Source organism: Crotalus tigris, unplaced genomic scaffold, assembly GCF_016545835.1.
Source record: "Crotalus tigris isolate CLP2741 ecotype Arizona unplaced genomic scaffold, ASM1654583v1 scf7180000024472.5447098, whole genome shotgun sequence".
NCBI lineage: Eukaryota > Metazoa > Chordata > Lepidosauria > Squamata > Viperidae > Crotalus > Crotalus tigris.
This window is the reverse complement of record NW_024100643.1, coordinates 4,162,706-4,185,287: the sequence shown is the minus strand read 5'-3', so window position 1 is coordinate 4,185,287 and position 22,582 is coordinate 4,162,706. Positions and strand designations below refer to the sequence as shown.

The 22,582-nt window shown below is 39.9% G+C and overlaps 1 protein-coding gene and 1 long non-coding RNA gene across 29 annotated transcripts in view; one reads left to right on the top strand and one right to left on the bottom strand.

Annotated features, from left to right (window-relative positions):
- The window catches only part of LOC120303553, a 34,729-nt gene extending 30,820 nt beyond the window's left edge, over positions 1–3,909 (bottom strand). The window contains exons 1-2 of one of the 3 annotated variants that reach the window (XR_005555498.1): positions 3,758–3,909; positions 3,564–3,618 (exon numbers count right to left, since the gene is read on the bottom strand). This is a non-coding gene — a long non-coding RNA (uncharacterized LOC120303553). The remainder of the gene's footprint in view (positions 1–3,563; positions 3,619–3,757) is intronic. The other 2 variants (XR_005555499.1, XR_005555497.1) reach the window with 2 other exon arrangements.
- Positions 3,910–3,913: 4 nt separating this feature from the next.
- Positions 3,914–22,582, top strand: part of LOC120303552 (speckle type BTB/POZ protein) — an 86,896-nt gene continuing 68,227 nt past the window's right edge. For 9 of the 26 annotated variants that reach the window (XM_039333267.1, XM_039333253.1, XM_039333248.1 and 6 more), the window contains exon 1: positions 3,914–4,026. The gene's annotated coding sequence lies outside the window, so the exon portion shown is untranslated. The other 17 variants (XM_039333271.1, XM_039333268.1, XM_039333256.1 and 14 more) reach the window with 5 other exon arrangements.

The window sequence follows — 22,582 nt, the reverse complement described above, 5'->3', positions numbered from 1 at the left end:
ATCAAATTCAAACAATTAAACAAAGAATAAATAATATAGAAATACATAGTCTTGATGTTTACATTATGCTTAATGTATAGTGTTGCTCTTATATAGGATGTGGAAAGTTCAACTGATGCAAAGTGCTGCAGTTAAGATGGTTCCTCACAATTTCTTTTTAAAAATCTTTGCACAGGATGCCAATTTCTTTCCAAATGTTAGTGTACATTTGTGTATACATTTGTGTGTGTGTGTGTGTGTACTATTGCACTCTCATTTAACAGGCCAAGATTTCTATCAATTATGTAAATTATGCAAATTGATGCATATGATGTAATTTGGTGTATAGTATAGTTAAAATGCTGGCCTAGAAACCAAGAAATGTTGAGTTCTAGATCTCCCTCAGGCATAAAAGCCAGCTAGGTGAATTTACCCCAATTTTCTGTTGGCCAAAATCAGCTTGAACTTTCTTTCTAATACTACTTGACAAGATGCCTTCTATAATGGCTTTTAAAGTTTTAAATGCACATACCCATCAGTTGTCATTTAATTACTTTTTAAATGATAAACCTTTATAAAAATAATTTATTTCTACTTTAACATGCAGTAATATAAGTTTGGTGTATTTCACATTTTATTATGAATGTAAATAAATTGCTTATATTTGAGAGACTTACCTATGCAAAGGGACATTTTCCACGCAAAAATATGAATTACCAAGTAATTTAGGCAACGCAAAAGGCATTTATTAACGGGGATACCAAGGCTTTTTATAAGGTACAGAAATAAATGATGCATACATTTGGTATATGTGATATGTCAGAAAGCAAGTAATCAAGTGCTCATTGCATAAAACTTAAACAATAGAAAACATAATTTTAATAACATTTGCAAGAGGCAAATTATGGGTTATATTACACTTTACCAGCTGAGTTTTATTTTTCTTATAACTTGCAAGTATACTCAAGGACTTTCAGAAATTGCTCTCTATTGCTTAGTGGTAAAAAGACAAGTTTTTGCATTCCAATAGAAATGGCCTTGGCTAAGAGTAAGTGCCATTATGTTTTGTTATTTGCCCTGTGCAAGTTTGCATTTTAATATCCAAGTTGCTTCATAATTAATTGAATTAATACAAGCATGGCAGAAATACCTCTTGTGTATCTGGGCAACTGATGTCCTTTGAAAATAGATTGGGGGATTGGAGTGTTCCTGCATTATAGTGAAATCAAATGCAATAATGTGATTTACCCAACAATCAGTATTACAGCACAGGAAAAAGAGAATATCTCTTACTCCAAAGAGTCTGTAAAGAAGAAATACAATCAATCATATGCTGCTGATAACTAGGAATTTTGCTTTTCCAGCCTATCCCACCCCTATTTGCAGCATAAAAAAGATTGTAAAAGTAGCAATAGAAGCAAAGGTCCAAAGAAATCATGGTTTTTTTAGAAGTAGTAAGTCCACAAAAATTATTTGTGGCAAGTTCCAAGAATCTGACAATATCCACCTACAACTAAGGAGAAATTTCCTGACAGTTAGAACAATTAATCAATGGAACAACCTGCCTCTAGAAGTTGTGAGTACTCCAACAATGGAAGTTTTTAAGAAGAGACTGGACAGCCATTTGTCTGAAATGGTATAGGGTTTCCTGCCTGAGCAGGGGGTTGGACTAGAAGACCTTCCTTCCAACTCTATTATTATTATTGTTGTTGTTGTTGTTGTTGTTGTTACCTGTGAGGAAACCAAGGACCTTTTTCTTTTACAAGGACAGTGGGTTGGGTAGCAAAAATCTGAAGTGGACTGTCCAAGGTTGGATCTAGAGTCCTGTGATGGAAATTTTAAGTAGCACAAATTCTCCCTGCTGAAACTGATTGCTCAGGGCAACTGAAGGTCCCATTGCTGTCCACAGCTTTCAGTGCTGCTTCTGTAATGATGGAAACTGTTTGGCAGTTAATTCATTTCCCCCTAGCCATGGATGCACTGAGCTAGCAGAGAAGCCACTATTTATGAGTCCTTTGTCTAGAAGGAATAAGCCCGTTTATAACAGTTTGGGTATCACAATGTCCTTTCACGCTTAGCTGATGAGTCAGAAGATGAAGAAAAGCATGTAGAAAAATTGGGTGCCTACTGGAAACCATCCAGAACTATTCCAAGATGCATCATAAAGATATTGCAAGTGGCAGTTCCAGCATTTGAAAAAAACTTCTCATAAGCAATAGCAGAGATACCTTTAAACATAGAAAAACTAATTAGCATTCAGATCAGCAAAGTGATTGCCTTTCATAAAACAGAGAAATGTACCCAAAAGTGAAACCATCAGGTTTGCGTGAGTAATTTGGCAGCCTGAGGTTAAGATTCCTCTCAGCTACCGTAAGGCATTTGTAACACCAAAAACATACATAGAGTCAGTGAAGATATTAACAGTTTTGTCTGTGGGAATACAACAAACATTAAGACAGTACATTCAACTATTCAGGCTCCCAAGGACAGTAACAAAGGGTTCCTTCAACAGATTAAAAAAAAAAGAAAATAAATGTATTCCCCATTAAACAGATTTTGTCAACCCCAAAGGAGACCCAGCCCCAAAATATTCAAAGGATTTGTAGGGGCACCTTAGTATGAGCAAGGTTTCTGTACAAGGTTTACGCTCTGCAAACAGTTATGTTGGCAACTTCTTTTATCCGTAGTCTCAGGAAGCAGAGTTGCAAGATTCAAAATTGTATATAGTTTCAAACTCTCATTTGGAGTAACTAGAAGCTTTACTTCATAAGTAGCTAAACACTGATTCCAGGAGAAAAACAAAATTTGCTTATGAGAAACAAAAAGACCCCCCCCCCCAAAAAAAACCTAGTTTATGGAAAACTCATAACCAAGTCTTACGGTTTGAACAGAAAAGACAACAGTAGCCAAACTCTTAGGCTACTACTGCATAGGATGCAGCTATAGCAGTGATATCTTAACATTGATAATGTAACAACCACAAAAAAAACCTCTTCCCTATAGGGACACAGGAATTCCTCCTCCTCACTTTTCAGCTGGGGAAAGGATATGGCTCTATTACATAGGTAGGAATGTTTATGTGGAATTCAAGCAAACTATTCAACAGGCAGAGAGACAGGTAAACAAAGAAAAATATATTCTTAAATAAAACAAAGACAGATTATTGTGATTGTAATAGCATGGACACACAGTAGTGGCGTTTGGATAACAAATCTTCTATTAGCTTTGATAATGTCAAATTACAGTCTTGCAATGTTCACTGGTTTATTACTTCACGAGCAATATTTAAAGAAAAAATGCAAATGTCTGTGACAAATTTATTCACAAAAAGAAAAATGCTATACTCTTAAAAGGGTTAATTTTGCTTCTTAGATTATAAGAAAAAGGTCTTGAGATAGTGTTACAATTGGCTTCTGATTGCACGGACAATACAAGAAAAATAAATGTTTTTCTTAAGTTGAAAAAAGGGCCTCCCTGGACTGTCATGTTAAAAGTACCACCACCTTTTAAAATGCTATAATAATGAAGCCTTAAAGTTAGGAGAATACATTATGGTTCAATAAAACTCCAAAGCTATTACTTACCGATGCTAATATCCCTTTATTTCTCGGTGGCAGCATGATCTTTGAAATTTAGTATCTGAAATATTATTAGAAGATAGTTAAAACATGTTTATGAATTGTATTTGGAGATCACTTAATCGCTGCATTAAAAGGGTGTAGTTTTAATGTGCATATTCAATATTACTTTCGATAATAATGCCGAAACATGATCCCACCTCTGATTACTTTCCTTCCTTCCTAGTATCTCCTGTACTATTCCCAATATTGTGCGGTTCATCCTCGACATTACTTCTTTCCCGCCATTTTTGGTGTGTCCGCTCCCTCTTGCGCATGCGCAATGGCGCCACCTCCCAGTCTCCTCCCCGTCTGCCGTTGAATGAACGAGGCGTCGTGACAACGTCACTTAGAGTCCCGGATGTGTCAGGTCAGGGCGTTATGAAGAGACCTCAAGGGGACTGCTGCAGCTATTGCGTATCGTTTGCAGGTGAGGTGGAACGGGTGACAGGTACAACTCACCACATCATAGGGACAAAGGGAGTAATATATAACGCTCATAGGTAACTGATTGCAAAATAATGAGCCAAAGGCCCTGACGCAAGAAGGGGCGGGACGGAAGGCTAAAAACCTCAGTTGAGGGTCGCGCATGCGCTATGATGTAGCCTCGTCCGTTCGGAGTGTAGCCTATGCGCCTTCATTCAAAGGCTGGCAGAGATTGCGCAGGCGCCTTGCATATGAAATCGTGCGAGAGAGGGAGGTTCAGGTTAATTCTAGGGCACGCATGCGGTGCAAAAAGTTTGTGGCATGCCGCTCCTTTGCGCCTGCGCTGAAGGGAATGAAAGAGGAACAGTCACATCCTGCAGCTTCCTGGCTTTTCTTTCCTTCTCCTCCCACCCCTCTTCTGTTGCGCCTGCGTATAATGTTGCTGCAGGGGCCTTGCGGAATAATGATCCTGGTGCAGCTGCGTAAGGGGGAAAGGATTGGAAGACGGAGAGATGCTGCCAAATAGTGAGCTGTGAGTGCTGTTGCTGCTTTTCAAAGGGAAAAAGAAGTAGAAGGGACCAAGAATGCTAATGAAGTGGGTAGAGGTGTTATCTTATTCTGTTTCTATAATTATCCCTGCCCACTATACTGTCCGGGTCATTGGTTATTCCTATTTATCTTGATAAAGAACAAAGTGGCAGAAGTTATTTACTGAGGCCAACAGGTAAGAGTCTTCATCATGATCCCCTTTCCTAGAAGGCAAAGAATTAGGTTGAATAATTGGTAAAAGGTGAAATGATGCTAAAGTTCATCAGTCCAGTATGATAACTGTGATTAACGAAGGTAGCTTTATATTCTGATGAAGTTTGGTGAAAATGAAACCTGGGCAGGCCATAGGCAAGAAACTTGCTGTTTTCTCATCAGTAAAATAATATCTTCAATCAGTTTTGCACATTTTGTAAGCATAAGCAACTTTATTTCAAAGTTACCGTTGCTGAAAGGATAGAAATCAGATGTGATCTGTACAAGATGATTTTTTAAATATTTCTACTATACAGTTTTTCCTGTTTATAGGATGTATATTTCCTTTAAATTTGCACTTGAACATCTTTGAGATACAGCAGTTTAAAAATCTAAATATCTGTCAACATTTGGTGTCTTGGCTTCTCAGTCAGAGATTTGATAAATGTGTAAAACTTTTTTTTGGAATGCTCAGTGGGTGCAGTATTAATGATTTTGCAGAAAAGTAAACAGTTGAAAGGGATAGTAACTATTTATTGATGTACATAATTATTATTCAGAAATTATCTTAGATAACAGGTAAGTGGGTTTCTAGATCAAGAGATGTGACTTCTCGGTTGTGCCTTTGGAAGCGAACTTCTAGCAGGTGTAGTTAAACTTGACAACACTACAAAGTTGTCAAAAATCTGCAAAGTTTTGCCTGCTACAGTCTCCTGTTCTGCAGACTTTGGAATCATGGGGACCTTGTTTTGAACTAACCAATAATAATGGCAGATCAGATCTTTAAACATTTGTAACTTATCAAGCAAAATATCCCAGCGTTGTTAAATCAAAGTCCAATAAATCAAAGTATAGATTTGAATTAAAGAGAATCTGATTACAAGACACTATAATAATTCAGATATTGGTTTAAGATATAAGCTCAAATCCATTCTTAGCAGTAGAAGCTCATGTGGATCAGGTAGTGACTTTATCACGTGATACATTGAGTCACAAACATTCAACTGAGCATGTTGTATGAACCCAGCCTTTTTGGATAGTTTATGGCACATTATATCATACAAACTGAAAAAGTTGGGCAATGTATATAAGCCATGCTTAGATAACTGTGAGTTAGCATGTCATGCAAATAATACCTGTTGTTCAGAAAACTTGGAGAGGATGCTATGTATATTGCTTTTTGCTCCTGAAGAATAAATAGGATATCAGTCTAGCAAATGAATATATATAATATGTCAATGTTTAGACTGATTAACATTTAAAATGATTAAATGTTTTAAAATAAAGTAACTTGATTTAAAGCTAAGCAGTGAACTGACCAAGTTTGTGGACATTGCCAAGCTATACAGGGATGATAAAATCCAAAAGTGATGTGAAAAGTCCAGTAGAATTTCTTTAAGCATGGTAAATAGTCAGCTAAATGGTAAATGCAGTTTAATTTAAGCAGTGTAAAGTGATACGTATTAAAACTAAGCTACTCCAAATTTTGCATTTATACAGCTAGGGCCTGAATCTCAGTTATCAAAGGAAAAGATCTTGGGGTCCATAGTAAATAGCTCAGTAAGGATATCAATGGAGCAGTGATGAAAAAAGCAAATGCTATAATAGAATTCATTAGGAAAAAGATTTTAAAATAAAACTACTAATCTTGTAATGTCATTATATGGATCTACTGTATAACTGCATCTACTATGGTGTATACTAGTTCTATTCATCACACTTAAGGTACAGATGTAAATTCAAAAAAGTGCAGAATGACATAGAAAAACATGACTGGTCAAGGTAAGATTCTTCCTATGAGAAAAGACTAGAATATTTCAGATTTCAGCTTGGTCCAAGGGTAGGGTTATGATTGAGGTGTAAGATATGGAGAAAATGTACAGGACGTTTTTTCCCTTTTAAAATATTCTGACAAAGGATCATCTGATGATGCTGCTTTAGATGTTTTAGAACAGGCAAGAACCCCTTTACAGAACATGTAATTAATTTCTAGAATTCATTACCAGTAGACTAGTAATGGTCACTTTTTTGTATAGCCTTAAAAGGTAGTTGAATTCATGAAGAAAACAAGTCTTATCAAGTGATACAAATTAAAAGCTCACTTAATTCTGGTTGAATGCACATGCTTCCCAATACTAGGGGAAGGGAAACAACAAAGGGAAAAGAGAATATCTTGGTTGCCTGTTTGCAATAATTCACAGCCATATGGCAGGCTATTTTGATGTTCTCTCTTTTTTCTTTCCTAACATTTTCCTACAAGTGCTTTTTTAAATCAATACAAATGATTCTTGATTTACGACCTTTCATTTAGTGACCAAAGTTACAATAGTACTGAAAAAAAATGATTTATGACTGTTTTTCACCCTTATGACTGTTGCGGCAGCCCCATGGTCATGGGATCAACTTTTGGATGCTTGGCAACTGGCTCATATTTATGGCAGTTGCAGTATCCTTGTGTCATGTGCTCACCTTTTGCAACCTTCTGACAACCAAAGTCAATGGGGAAGCCAGATTCACTAAACATCTGCAGTGATTCACTTAACAACTGTGGCAAGAAAGGCCATAAATAGGGCAAAACTCAATAACTATCTCACTTAGCAACAGAAATTTTGGTTTGGTTCTGGTTGTAAGTTAAAGATTACTTGTAGAATATTGATCCATTGGTTATGACAGGAATTGAATGACCAGATTGTTGCCTAATCCTGATGTAGGTTGAGAGTGACTGGCACAGAGCCAGCCAGTTAGTTTTCATGATTAAGGCGCGACCAGAACTCACAGTTGTCTTGTTTCTAGTGTGGCATTTTAACCACTAGAGCAAACTGGTTCTCTTTTATATCCTTCTCTCTCCTTCATAAATATTGCTGGAAATGTGCCTCTTAGTTGTCCAAGGTAACTTGCTTCAACAAATGTGTTCCATGATTGGTGTATTTTGAGGCATGAATGTACTTCTGGGGCAAGCTCTAGAGCTATTGGGTGGATGTGAGTTTATCAGCAATTTATTACAACTGTTAAGGAAGGTAATAATTCAATTTTGGAGGGGGAAAGAGCTCAATTCACCCTATTCATATATCAGTAAGTGGGCAGAGGAAAAGAGTTGGAGGACAAAATATTTCAAGAATTGAAATAATATGAAACATTCTATCATGCTATAAGCACTTTTACATGTGATGAGATTTCTGAATAAATTAAAGGTAATACAACTGCTGCAAAACTCTGGATAACAACTGAAGGGCATCAGAGAATAGACATTACATTTCTCTGTGGTCATCAAATGGTCATCTATGTTTTTGAGTTCAAATTTGGTAATCTTAAAATAGATTATCCACTGAAGGCAGTGACAGCAGTAAGTTTGTTTGGAAGTGATAGACTTTAAAAATATACTTAAAATATTAATCAAGGGTAAATTATAATGAGTATGAATTATTTCAAAATGATTGATCAGGAAACCTTTTTAAATTGCTTTTTTGCTCATTTCTTAGACATTAATAATTATATATATATATATATATATATATATATATATATATATATACACACACACATACACACCCACCCACACCCACACACGTATACATATACATATACAGCCTTAGAAATCCAAAATGATGGCTACTTTGCAGTGATGGCTAACCTTTTAGAGACTGAGTGCCCAAACTGCAACCCAAAACCCACTTATTTATCACTGGGTGCCAGGTGGACATGGGTGGGCGTGGCTGTAGTGGTCATGGCAGACTGGGTGGGTGTAGCCAAGATGGGCGTAGCCACCTCGATGTTGCTCATGGGGAGGGACGCCTGTGGAGGTCGAGCAGGGTTGGGGGAGATCCAGGGGGTCTCTGGCAGGTTGGGTGGTGGGAGGAGGCTCATCCTGCAGGGTGAGGCAGGGCAGGGCGGGGGTGCCATTGTCACAGGTCAAGGTGAGGCAAGGGCCAGGGCGGCTGCTGCCTGACACCATCAGCCCCCGCACACAGAGGCCAGTGAACGCATGGGGGCCGATAGTGTCTGTCAGCAGCCACAGTCTGCTGGCACCTCGACTGGCACCACCAGCAGTTCAGCCCCCACCAGCAGTTCAGAGAAGCCACCTCTGAGTTAGACAGCTGGCCGACAGCTGAGGAGGTGATGCAGTGGGTTGTGCCCGAGAAAAGGAGAACATGCGAAGCCAGGAAAGATGGGATGGGAGGGAAACCAGCCGTGCTGGGATGCATCTGGCCATGTGGGATCTCGGCAAGTTAGCGGGCGGACGGTTGAAGAGGGATGGTTGCCATCTTGGGGGCATGGCACATGTGCCCACAGAGAGGGCTCTAAGTGCTGCTTCTGGCACGTGTGCCATAGGTTCGCCACCACTGGTATATTGCATACTACATGGAGAGATAATGAGATAGGGAGGTTCTAAAATAATTGGTTATGAAATAGTAGACTGAAACTGCATAATGTAGTTAATAGTTCAAACTGTGGAATGAACTGGTTTAAAATATATGGATATCCCTTTGGACCTTCAGAGAAAGAAGATGAGATAGAATCAAGGCTGGTTTATTCTCAAGTATTATTAAATAATACTTTTGGACCTACATATGACTTATCCAAATCAATGTTTTAATACTGTCTGAAAAATTAAACCAAAGGTCCAACAAATGGATTTTTTTGGCTAAGTCTTACCGTTTTAGACAACAAATAGAATTTTTTTTACACTATTATTCCATTTAAAATATGACTGGCATATTCCATACAAATTGGCCAGGAGGTCACTTAGTGACTGTTCAAAGTTAGAAGGACCCCCAAAAGATATTTATACTGTCCCAGTTCTGAAGTTCCAGTTGCCAGGAAGGCTATGGTCATGTTACTGCATTTTGGGCACTTGGCCACTGGCCCACATTTATGGCTTTTTACAGTGTCCCACAGTTGCTGCAATCGTGACTGCAGTTTATGTCTTTGCCAAAAACCGGTGTTTACTTCAGTTTCTGGCAAAAACATCCTGTAGCAAACATAGCTTGATGACTATGGCGTTTGCTTAATGACCATTATGTTCCCTTAAACACCACAAAAGTCATAAAATCTGTTTGGTCACGCTTTGCAACTGTCACGACTACCATCATAATTGCCAGAGTCAATTATGGTCATTAGTTGAGGACTACCTGTACTAACCTAAAATCTTTCCTTGAACTTGATAGTTCTGCATATGCAAGGAATATAGTAAGTAAGAGAGATTCAAACATTGAATCTGTCCTATAGACCAGTGGTTCTCAACCTTTTTAATGCCGCGACCCCCAACCGGTCGTAAGTCAAGGACTACTCAACTGGTCGTAAGTCGAGGACTACTCAACTGGTGCAGCACCATTTGCAGACTGGGACTTTTGGCGGGCTCAGCAGGGCAGAGACAGCCTGGACAATTCCTATTGGCTTTTGAAAGCCAATAGAATTAGACTCTATTCAAGAGAGTCTCTTCTATTGGCTTTCAAAAGCCAATAGAATAAAAGGGAGTAGCACAGCTAAGGAAAAGGGAAAAAAAATGGCGGACTGCGTTTGGCGACCCCCGTGAAATGGCCGTTCGACCCCAAATGGGGTCCCGACCCACAGGTTGAGAACCACTGCTATAGACTAAAACAGTAAATATTTTAGCAAATTTTCATCTTCATTTTTGATAGCTTATTGATCAAAGAGTATAAGACAACTTAATTGTTTAATCAAAGAAGTATTGAATAATGCAAATTGAATATTTAAGTATTTTTATCCACTTTTTAATTTTCTTTTGGAATAATCTATTTACGTTTTCTGGAAAAAACAGAGTGAAATCTAAAAAGACGATATGGATGAGTGTTCTATATCTTTTTTGTATTGTTCTGTTCAGGAAATTGTTCTTGTTTAATATTTTCAAAGAAAATCAGACTTAACATTACAGATCTGTATATCCATGTGCAAGTTATTCCAGACAAGAAAATAAAAAATGTCAGTTTCATTAATATTTATTTTTATCCCACTTTTATTATTATTATAAATAACTCAAAGCAGCAGATATACAAAATACCCCTCTTATTTTACCCACAACAATAGCCCTGGGCGGTGAGTTGGACTGAGAATAACTGGCCCCAGTTTTCATAACTAAATTGGATCAGTCTTCTGGTTTCTATATTTCATGCATAAGAATGTATGTATTTATTGCTGTGAATTTTGTGTTTATATGGTAAACTTAAATTAGACAATTTAGGCTGCTCTGAAACATATTTACACATCCTTGAGACCCTTGGGAGAATAAAAATATTCAGTTAGTTCTCAAAACACTTATGTAATTTGCCTTCCTAAATTTACAGAATTCCTACTTAATCATTATTTTTCTCACTATGACAGGCTTTATGAGGATGGTTGGACTGAGAGTTGGTGATTGGTCAGTGAGCTGCTGGTTGTGGAAATTGGCCTCCCCAGTGTTAGGATAGTATTTTAACTTTGTTTGTCCTGTGATGCTAGTTCTCAGAAGCTTTTATCAGTTTTTGTTGCTTATCAACCTGAGGGAATATTTGTTGCTGTTTAACTCTCAATTTGCTTGATTAAACTTGCTCCAGTAAAAACATCTAAAAAAAAATATTAAATGGATGCCCATCCAGAATTAACTTTGCACAGCAAGGCAAATTGTTTGCTATTCTTTTTTTTTTTAAAAGAAAAATACAAAAAAGAACATTGTAAGTTTGATTTATGCCTATTTCTGAAAGGCTCAAAAAGTATTTACTATGTGTATTTTTCATTTTTTAATTGCCTTCTGTGCTATATTTAGAAGTGTATACAGTTCTAGTCATAGGGAAAGTATACATATCCATTCCTTAAAAATATTGACAGTATTTTAACCAATCTTGGGAAAACTCACTGACTGCTTGTTTTGTTTATCTGATTGGCATTTCCAAAATCGAGGCCTTAGTTTGGTGCAGTGCTATAATTTGAAATGTATTTATGTTGTGAAAGCTAAACTAGAGCCAAATCATACACCTACTTGTAAAGAATGTATTATAAATAATTCTCTCATATTTTAAGTCAGACCTCCATGGTTCTATTTGCATTATGCTGTAAAATGGGAAATGATAAAGCCCATTTATTTTCTCCTTAATTATAATCTCTTTTCTGCTATGCTTCTATGCAGGTTTATACTGAAGAGTCAAAGTAGTTAATTCATCCATAGGGATCAGTTAATCAAGCAGATGGAACAAACATTTGGTTCAGATTAATTTAGACAATTGTGAAGGCTCCCTAACAGGTATTAGCATTTAAAGTAAAAACAATACAGAAAATAAAATACCCTTTTAGTTGGCTTTTCCCCGTTACCTTTAACCAATGAATTTATCTTGCCTTTGCTAAAATTGCATGTTTACATACCCTAACCATATTATCAGTTTCTTCAACATTCTTAGCTAAGAGCCAGTTTGAGTTAATGGTTAAGGCACAGAGCTAGAAAGCAGGAGACTGTGAATCCTTGTCTGGCCTTAGCATGAAAGCCAGTTGGGTGATTTTGGGCCAATCAGACTCTCTCAGTTCAAGAAACCTCACAGGGATGTTGTTGGGAGGGAGCCAGGAGCAAGGTGTGTTAATGCCTTGAATTAGTTGTAATAATAATAAAGGCAGGATAATAAATGAATGAATCAATCAATCAATCAGTCTTCATGCCAGTACTTTTAAAACATCCTTGTTTCTCTGCTTTGTCTACAGTAGTCTATTGTTCCCCTACTATACATGAAGGTTATATATTGCATTAAGCTGCATGCTTTACCATACCTTGGTTGGAGTTACAATATGTAGTTCACACAGCTTCTAAACCAAAATCAGTCAGATTATGGCTTAATGTGAAGGTTCTAAAATTATGTGAACTATAAATGAATATGTGTAATGATTCATTTATATTAAATAAGTATACCACTATTTGTAATTGAGTTTTAATATTTAATAAATGAAATAATGATAGATTCACATAAGTGTGAGATAAATAAACAATCCAATCTAAAATTTATTTTTAAAGGGAAAGATAAACTTACTAATTTTGCATAATTCAAGGTATATGGCTTTTATTTTTGAGAGCATCTTTTACTACATTTATTTTGGATATTTGTTCTTTATAGGAGCAGTTGTAAGAAAATCTAACTTTAAGACTGATTTGTACATGCAGAATTGGAGCTGATTGAGATAGCAACTCTGGCTTGCACAAGCAAAGCCAAAGAAATCTGTGAGGCTTCTTGCCTGAGGAAAAGCAAATCAAGAAAGCTCAAGGGAAGTCCAGTCCTCCTGTGTCTGGGGTAATCATTCTCAAAGAGAGCCTTTAATAAGGTGTTCTGTTAAAAAGATTTGTTGGCATTGACAATAGCCAAATCAGTCTGCAAGCAAGTGCAGGAATGTGGAATGCTTCTATGCACCCCTTTTGGCAAGATATAGTTGTAACTGCAAAGGAACTTGAAGGACCACTCAATCATGCCTTCAGAGGGATAGACCAATTGGCCACTAAAGTTCCTTTTGAAAGGCTCAGAATGGATCACTTCATATCAATATTTTTTTATCTGTTTGGAGGACTATGTTCTAGGAAACTTGTCTTTCTCTTTCATGAGAGTAAGGGAATGACACAAATAGTATGGTCTACTTTTGCTTCTACTGATAATACACTGCCAGTTGATAGTAAACAGCTAATTAACTTGCTGTTCCTAGAACTGCTTGCTGCAGCAACTTCCAACTAGGAAAAAAGGCATACATTGGCCCTAAAGCACTATCTGTGACCCGCAACCAACCAGAATCTTCTTTGACAATGACAAGCATTCCCTGCCTGGCATATTTTAACAGATTTGCCTGATTATGAGGTAGAATAGTCCCAAATAGTTGGATTTTCTTGCGAGTAAGAATTAGGGCTGCCAGATCTGAGCTTCAAAAAAGCTACCACACAGATTTATTTATTTATTAGTCTTATATTCCATCTTTTATTCAGAAGCTCAAAGCACTGTGCATAGTGCTATTTTCTCGTATTATTTTCCCACACATCAACCCTTTGAGACAGGTTGAGCTGAAAGTACCTGGTCCAAAGTCATCCAGTGGGTTTCTGTGGTTATAAGGGCTGACTGAAACCTGGTTCTCCTTGTTCCTAGCCCAATATTATAGCTTGTTGCTATCATCTAGTGTGATCGCCAACAATGCTGCATCTTATTGTGACCTGGATGTCTTCTTGTGTGTTTTATGTGTGCATGTGTAGAAAAGAAAAGAGCAAACGTCTTTCTAGGTCGGGTTCTCAACCTTGGCAACTTTAAGACTTGTGGAGTTCAATTCCCAGAATTCCTCAGCCAGCAAAGCTGAGGAATTCTGGGAGTTGAAGTCCACAAGTCTTAAAGTTGCCAAGGTTGACAACCCCTGTTCTAGGTTATGAGGCGAACTAAGCAGGTGACTGCATTTTTTGGATTCTCTCTCCTCCCCCCCCCACTTTGCTGAATTTATTTTGGACCTTCTTCATTTGGATTATATATCTCCATTGACACTGAAAAAATATAGGTATGTGGAGGATGGGGAACAATTATATTGTTGAGATATTTGTTCTGAAAGTGAAGGATGCACCTCAGTACAGTAGGAAGTATAATAAACATGGGGTGTTTCAAGTGATAAATGTTTAATATTCTCAGAAATCAGACTAGGGTTGAGTGCTCATTTACAGCCTAAACTGAGGAAATCAGTCAGGCATAGTGACAATACATTCTTTACCACTGGGTCATCATTGTGCTCTCCTCCCATCTCTCCAAAAAACTGGAACTGTGTCAGAATTTGCTTCAGGTTTTGCTTGGCTAACTTTGTGTATTCAGGCCTCCCCTCTCCCCAATTAGTAGTCCCCTCAGTTTGCTCAGGACACATAATTTGAAATTGCCTGGCTTAATATGATACCTGAACTAAACTAAGATAGCATCTTAAACCATGGTCCATTGTGCTCAGATAAAAATAGTTCATAACTTATATAAACAAGATTTAATATGTGCAAGGGGGGGATTTTAGCCAGGCTTCCTAAAATAAAGTTTTGTCCTGCAGTGACATTTTTTATAGAAATGTCCCACGTTGGATTACTAGATTTACAGTAAGAAGATGCTATATTAAGTTCAATAAAAGAAGAACTACCTGTTCTGGATCAAAAAACTTGAGAAAATGAGTAATGTACTAGAGTCTTGTAAAAATTCTTGAATAGGTGTGTGTGTGTGTATGTGTATATAGAAGGATAACATTGGGGAAGACTGTTATATTCAACTCTGGTATTCAACTCTCAATACCAAATTCAATTCAATATAATATATATTGTGTGTTTAAAATAATATATATATATATATATATATATATATATATATATATATATATATATATATAAAATATATGTGTGTTTAAAATAAAATGAGCACCTAGGTAGTTAAAACTATAAAAGTTTAATTTAAAAACGCCAAGCTTTCACCGTCACCTGCCGGCATCATCAGGGCTTAAAACGCCAGAGAGTGGGAGAGTCTCTTATAAGCAAGCCAGAGTCTGCGCCCGGCTCCTTGATCTCGTTATTGGACCTAATTGGATAGATTGTACTCCGGTGATCCGTTTCTTCCTGCACCCCTTATCTACGTGTATGTCCTCGTTTGCCTTCTTTTCCTTCGATTCTAGTGTGGGTGGGGCAACCTCCCTATCTCCCTGGTTGCCCCCCTCCTTTGATCCATTCTCTCCCTCAGGTTTGTGTGGTGGTTTGCATTTCTCTTTCCTCTTTTTCCAATCCACATCCATGCAGCTATTCTCTCTACGAGTGCTTTCCCTTTCTTCCCTAACGCCTCCCCCTCGTGCCCAGTTGTTACTAAGATGGTCATGTGTAACATTCTGGGCTGCCTGGGTTACAGCAGTAAATTGGGGTAGTTCAGTAAGCTGTTTATCCATATGATAAGCCTCGTAAGTATGGTCATGCACAGTCATCATGCCCCTCCCCCCCTTTTTTGTCTTCTGCATCCTTCCTCCACACGTTACAATCGGAATCACCGATGCAGGGGGAGGTGGGATTATGGTCTCCTCGAACGTCGTGACGTTCCTCTTCTGCTCCCCTCCTCCCTCCAATGCTTCTCGTTCTTGCATGCGTGTGGTACAGGTCTTTAGAGTCAATGGGTACTGCCGATACGGGGTGCGGCAAGATGATTTCACAAACCCCACCCTCCCACGTGTTCTTCCGTCCGGGTTCACTCTTCTCCCTGCTCCTCGGGATATCCATCCACTCGTCATTACACTCAGCGTCGTATGCTCCATGCGTTCCCGATTCGGTTGGTGTTGCTGGTCGGGGGAGTTGTCCCGTCTTCTTTGGATCGGTCAGCTGCTTTCTCTCAAGCTGTAAGTGAGGTGTCAATCCTGATAATCTCCTCCCATCTCCATCTGCGATGTTTTCCTGTTCACCAATTGGGATGTCCCCGGTGTCCATAATACGGGGATTCTGGGCTTTGATTTTCACCGCTCTCCTAGCCTTTTGGAAGCGCGTCAGTACTGTGGGGGGGGGGTTTCGGATGTTGCTCTTTCCCCTCTAGGTTATCCACAATTTGTCGGGGGATTGGCATATCTTCCTTGGTTTCTCTACTGAACATGCCATTGAGCCGTCGGTAATGGGATGGGCAACTGGCCGCACTCCATGATCTTAATGCCAAATGTGCCGAGCAGAGGTCAATGTGCCGGTTAATGGAGTCACTATTGGAGAGCCGTGCTTTAAGCAGCTGGCCTCCCTTTGTATTGTCACTTGCCAAGACGCATGCCTCGTTAAAATTAAAGCGGTGGCCCAATTCCGCCATATGTACCCATATCTGGGAGTGCTGCTCGCCCCTTTTCACTGCCAGTTTGTGTTCATGGACTCTGGTCTTCACTCGTTTGTAAGTCTCCCCAACATAGTTGCATGGGCAGTCCATACAATCAATCTTATATATGGCTGCTGACCTTTCCATGCTGGGGAGCGGGTCCTTGGGGCGCATAATAGGGGCACGTAGTGTTTGATTGGGTCTGTGTGCTACTTTTATGTTATATGGTGCTAGGATTCTTGCTGTTGCCTCTGAGACGTTGCAGATATAGGGGAGGGTGACACGTGTTGTCTGTGGCACTGGTTTGTCAGGTGGTGGGTTACTCCAGGATTCAGATGGTATACTATGCCAATTGATGAATCTTACCGGGTACCCATTGCGCTTGCATATCTGGAAAAGGTGGTTTCTTTCCTCCTTCTTTGCTCTGGCAGTGCTGCAATGTGACTCCACTCGTTTGAATAAGGTTCTAACACAACTGACTTTATGGGCTGTCGGATGGTTACTCTCATAACGAGTGAAGACCAGGGTCCATGAACACAAACTGGCAGTGAAAAAGGGGCGAGCAGCACTCCCAGATATGGGTACATATGGCGGAATTGGGCCACCGCTTTAATTTTAACAAGGTATGCGTCTTGGCAAGTGAAAATACAAAGGGAGACCGGCTGCTTAAAGAAGCATGGCTCTCCAATAGTGACTCCATTAACCGGCACATTGACCTCTGCTCAGCACATTTGGCATTAAGATCATGGAGTGCGGCCAGTTGCCAATCCCGTTACCGACGGCTCAATGGCATGTTCAGTAGAGAAACCAAGGAAGATATGCCAATCCCCCAACAAATTGTGGATAACCTAGAGGGGAAAGAGCAACATCCGAAAACCCCCACCACCCCCACAGTACTGACGTGCTTCCAAAAGGCTAGGAGGGCGGCGAAAATCAAAGCCCAGAATCCCCGTCTTATGGACACCGGGGACATCCCAATTGGTGTGCAGGAAAACATCGCAGATGAAGATGGGAGGAGATTATCAGGATTGACACCTCATTTACAGCTTGAGAGAAAGCAGCTGACCGATCCAAAGAAGACGGGACGACTCCCCCGACCAGCAACACCAACCGAATTGGGAACGCATGGAGCATACGACGCTGAGTGTAATGACGAGTGGATGGATATCCCGAGGAGCAGGGAGAAGGACGGAAGAACACGTGGGACGGAAGAACACGTGGGAGGGTGGGGCTTGTGAAATCATCTTGCCGCACCCCGTATCGGCAGCACCCACTGACTCTAAAGACCTGTACCACATGCATGCAAGAACGAGAAGCATTGGAGGGAGGAGGGGAGCAGAAGAGGAACGTCACAACGTTCGAGGAGACCATAATCCCACCTCCCCCCACATCGGTGATTCTGATTCTAACGTGTGGAGGAAGGATGCAGAAGACAAAAAAAGGGGGGAAGGGGCATGATGACTGTGCATGACCATACTTACGAGGCTTATCATATGGATAAACAGCTTACCGAACTACCCCAATTTACTGCTGTAACCCAGGCAGCCCAGAATGTTACACATGAGGGGGAGGCGTTAGGGAAGAAAGGGAAAGCACTCGTAGAGAGAATAGCTGCATGGATGTGGACTGGAAAAAGAGGAAAGGGAAATGCAAACCACCACACAAACCTGAGGGAGAGAATGGATCAAAGGAGGGGGGCAACCAGGGAGATAGGGAGGTTGCCCCACCCACCCTAGAATCCAAGGAAAAGAAGGCAAACGAGGACATACACGTAGATAAGGGGTGCAGGAAGAAACGGATCACCGGAGTACAATCTATCCAATTAGGTCCAATAACGAGATCAAGGAACCGGGCGCAGACTCTGGCTTGCTTATAAGAGACTCTCCCACTCTCTGGTGTTTTAAGCCCTGATGATGCCGGCAGGTGACGGCGAAAGCTTGGCGTTTTTAAATTAAACTTTTATAGTTTTAACTACCTTGGTGCTCATTTTATTTTAAACATGAATATACCCACGGTTCATATTTTTAATATTATTACTCATACATATACATATACATTATGTGTATATATATATATATATATATATAATATGTTTTCTGAGGTTTTCGTGGGTATTTGTATGTAGGTCTTTGGTTATTCGGGTTTTCTCCCGTGTAAAATTGGAAGTGTCTTGGCGACGTTTCGACGAAGTCCCATTCGTCATCTTCAGGTGGTGTTTTCAGCTTCGTGCTTTGAGAAGCAATATGTGGTCTTAGCTGTTTCTTCCTTTTAACTACCAGTGGGGGTATGAACTGATTGGGTGGGAGCTTGGCTGTGTTCTGATTCGGTGGAGGTGTGTTCTGATTGGTTAGGGGTTTGGCTGTGCTCTGATTGGCTGGGGGGTTGGCTGTGCTCTGATTGGATGGGGGAGTGTTCTGTTTGGGTGGGGGCTTTGTTGTGCTCAGGTTAGTCTGAATTGCAGGGGGGTTTAAGATGGTGGGCTGCCTTGCTATTTTTTGGCTTCGCGTTCGTGGTCGTGCCTCATCTTCAGGGTGGGTGTCAGTTTGCTTCATGTATGGAGTGGAGGTTTTAAAGTGGCTAATGTGCAGCTGTGGTCTGGCTTCTGGTTTGTGGTCGTGCCTCATCATCAGTGTGGGTTTGGGTTTGCTTTTTGCGTGGATGTGTGGTAGTGACATCCTGTGTGGTTTTTGTGAGTGTGGGTCCGGTGTCATTTTTTTGTTTTAGGGAGTCGTTTGTCAATAAGGGCGGGTTTCCAAATGGCTGGTAGGCGGGAGGTATCATCTCGTTTGTTCATGCTGTGTGGGCCTTTTTCTATCTCGATGGCTTCTCTGATTATTCTGTTATTAAAATGTTCAGTTTTGGCGATAGTTCTGGTATTTTTAAAGTCAATTTCATGTCCTGTGGCTTTAAGGTGTTGGACCAGGGAAGATGTTGGTTCCTCTTTTTTGACTGAGTTCTTATATTCTTCAATGCGTGCACTTATTCTTCTGTTGGTTTGTCCTATGTATGTGTTTGGCGACGTTTCGATGAAGTCCCATTCGTCATCTTCAGGCTGGTGTTTTCAGCTTCGTGCTTCGAGGAGCACAAAGCTGAAAACACATACATCGGAGCACATACATCGGACAAACCAACAGAAGAATAAGTGCACGTACTTTGACCACCTTGATGGATGATCTGTGCTGGAAATAGAGAGGGGAGTAAAACCCTATTAGTTCTCTTGGATGTCTTGGTGGATTTTGATAACAGTCAACCAGGATATCCTTCTAGAGTGTCTGGGCATTGAGAACTTTCTTTTGCAGTGGTTCTAGTCCAGTGCAAAATTTCTGTCCTCAGTGGTGATTTCTATTTAATATTTATTTGTTTGTATTCTGCCTTTTATTATTTTTACAAATAACTCAAGGTGATGAACATACCAGCACACCTCTTCCTTTTTTCCCACAGCAACAACCTTGTGAGGTAAGTTTGGCTGAGAGAGAGTAACTGGCATAAAGTCATCCAGCTAGTTTTCTTGGCTAAGTTGGGACTTGGACTTATAGTCTCCTCTTCTGCTTTCTAGCTTGGTGCCTTAACCACTAGATCAAACTGGGTCTTTAATTAATTAATTAATTAATATCTACATAATTGTCCTATAATATTTCACAAGTCCTAGCTTGTCTTTGTGCTGTTTTGATATATACATGCTGATGAAATCTAATTCTAGTAGAGCCTCCTTTTAACTTTATAGAAGGAATCACTTGATTGCTTAAGCTTCATAATGGCTGGGTGAGGGGAGAAGAAGCTGAGGTTAAATCTGGACATGACAAAAGTGTTGTTAATAAAGAGAAATCTGCATTCTGGAAATAAATGATGCTTACTTGAGATATGTTCAGAGAAGTAAAGTGTGCAGTGATGGAATCAGAGACCAGTCATTGCAAGATGCAAAGATGTCTGACTGCCTTTGCAGTGTTTATTGCTTTTATACAGTTTTTCCAAGCAGCATAATATAAAATAGCAACAGCATTTTTATTGGTGGATTCTCCTCGCCAATCCTTAAGAATATACCAGCCAGGGGGCACCAGCCAGACGCAGTGTTCTGCAACATCCTGGTGTGGACTTGGTGAGATTATGTAGGTGAGATCATGTAAGTATTTGGGCCTCAGCAGTGTGCTGTACACAGCCTCTACATGACCTCTGTTTCTACATCTCACTCTTTTTTGTTTTGTTAGACAAGGCATCGTTGTAAGAGAGGTTAGTGAAAGGATCATAATCGGGAGAGGAACATCCTTGCAGTTGTTTATAGGGCATAAACCTGACCCTGAGGCAATGTGGGAGGGGGTTTGGGGCAAAAAACTGTGATACATATGTTGCAAAAGGAAGGAAGAAACTGAACAAAGCAGCACCCACTAATCAAAATAACACAAATAATGACTAAATAACGTAGGACAATTCCCAATAATCCTGTGGGTAAGCAAGCCCAAAGGCTTTCCCACCAAGATCCTAAAGTATCAATTTTCAAATCAGAGGCCAAATTGTGTAAAATATTGAGCTGGTGCTGGATGGTTTGTGACCTATCCGAAATATTGAAACAACACATTTCTTCAAAACTTTCACAACCCAAATGCTGGCACAGAAGCAAATAATCAATAGCAGTGCGATTTTGTAAAATAGCCTTTCTCAAATCTTGCAGCTCATGGTTGATTGCTGAGATGGCTGAAGAAGTAGCGTTAATTGTTTTTGCTAAATTACACACAACAGCGTTAATGTTAAGGTGAGCACGAGCAGCAAGTGCTGGCACACCCACTATAGACACAGCCAGCGCTACATATTCTGCTTTATTAAGTAAGGCTGTCTCAGAGTCACAAGTTTTATTCTAGCATGACTCCACACCGAGAACGGTTCGAGTGAAATTGTTGGGAAAGCAAAACAGGAATCAGCCGGCTGAGGCAACACTGCGTTTCACTAATATTAGCAGGAATATAATTGAAAGTTTCTTGACCATGAGTAAAAAACCATCCTTGCAGTAGCCAAACATGGGCAAAATTAAAAGAAGTCTCTTCAAAAGCTGTGCAGTTTAAAACAGGTGAGCTAATACGACGACAGTGAGGTTTTTTGCTTGAAGATGTACAATTAACTATTTTTACACATGTTATATTTACAGGGATTGCTACCACCAGGGTATGCAACACAATTGTGTTAGGGGGTGGATAATAGGCAGTGAACCCCCAGTTGGATATAGTCCCATAGTTAAAGTTCTCATTTAATAAAAATCCGCTCAAGCCAGTGAAGTTTTGAATTACTGCAGAAGGGGTACAAACAGGGACTAAACATGTAGAAAGCAAATTTTCCATGTCATACTCTTCATGTAAGCAAAAGACATCATTATGTGTGATGTTAGCCAGCTGCACCCATAGATTTTGCTTCATTCGTTGCTCGAGCGACTGTTTGGGTGGGATGACAGCTGCTGTTGCCAAAGGGCAGCTGTTAACAATCAAACATAAACAAATGATGGCTAAAGAATTTGCAGTTAAAACCGCAAAAATGGCAGCGCACAAGTTCTTGGGGGTTTGTTCTACTTGCTGCTGCTGCTGCAGCACTGCCTGCGCTTTGGCAGTCAAGTTCTTCACATCTCCCCACCTCACTGGCTGACTGGCCCGATGGGATCGGATTGGTTGCTGTGCCGTCTGTAGAGTTCCTTTGCCATTTCTGGGACCGGATCCAGGGACTGGTGCCACGACATCCTTGGCTGGGCAGATGCAATGCGCTGGAATCCACAAAGGTCCTGTAGGAGCAAGCACAGCAGCGTAGCCTTGTCCCCAAGTGATCAGAGGGACTGGTCCCAACCATGCTTTGTCTGGTAAATCCCGATAATATACCAAAGGGGAAGGCAAGCTTGTTTTCAGTTGAAAGTGTCTCTGATAAGCAGTCGAATTTTGAATGGAAACATTCAATTGGTTTAATGTAAATAATACTTTTTTAACCTGTTGTGTTACCCACGACAAATTGGGCACCCGAGAGCCCTTCTTTTTTATTTGTTTGTGGAGGCAGTCCTTAAAG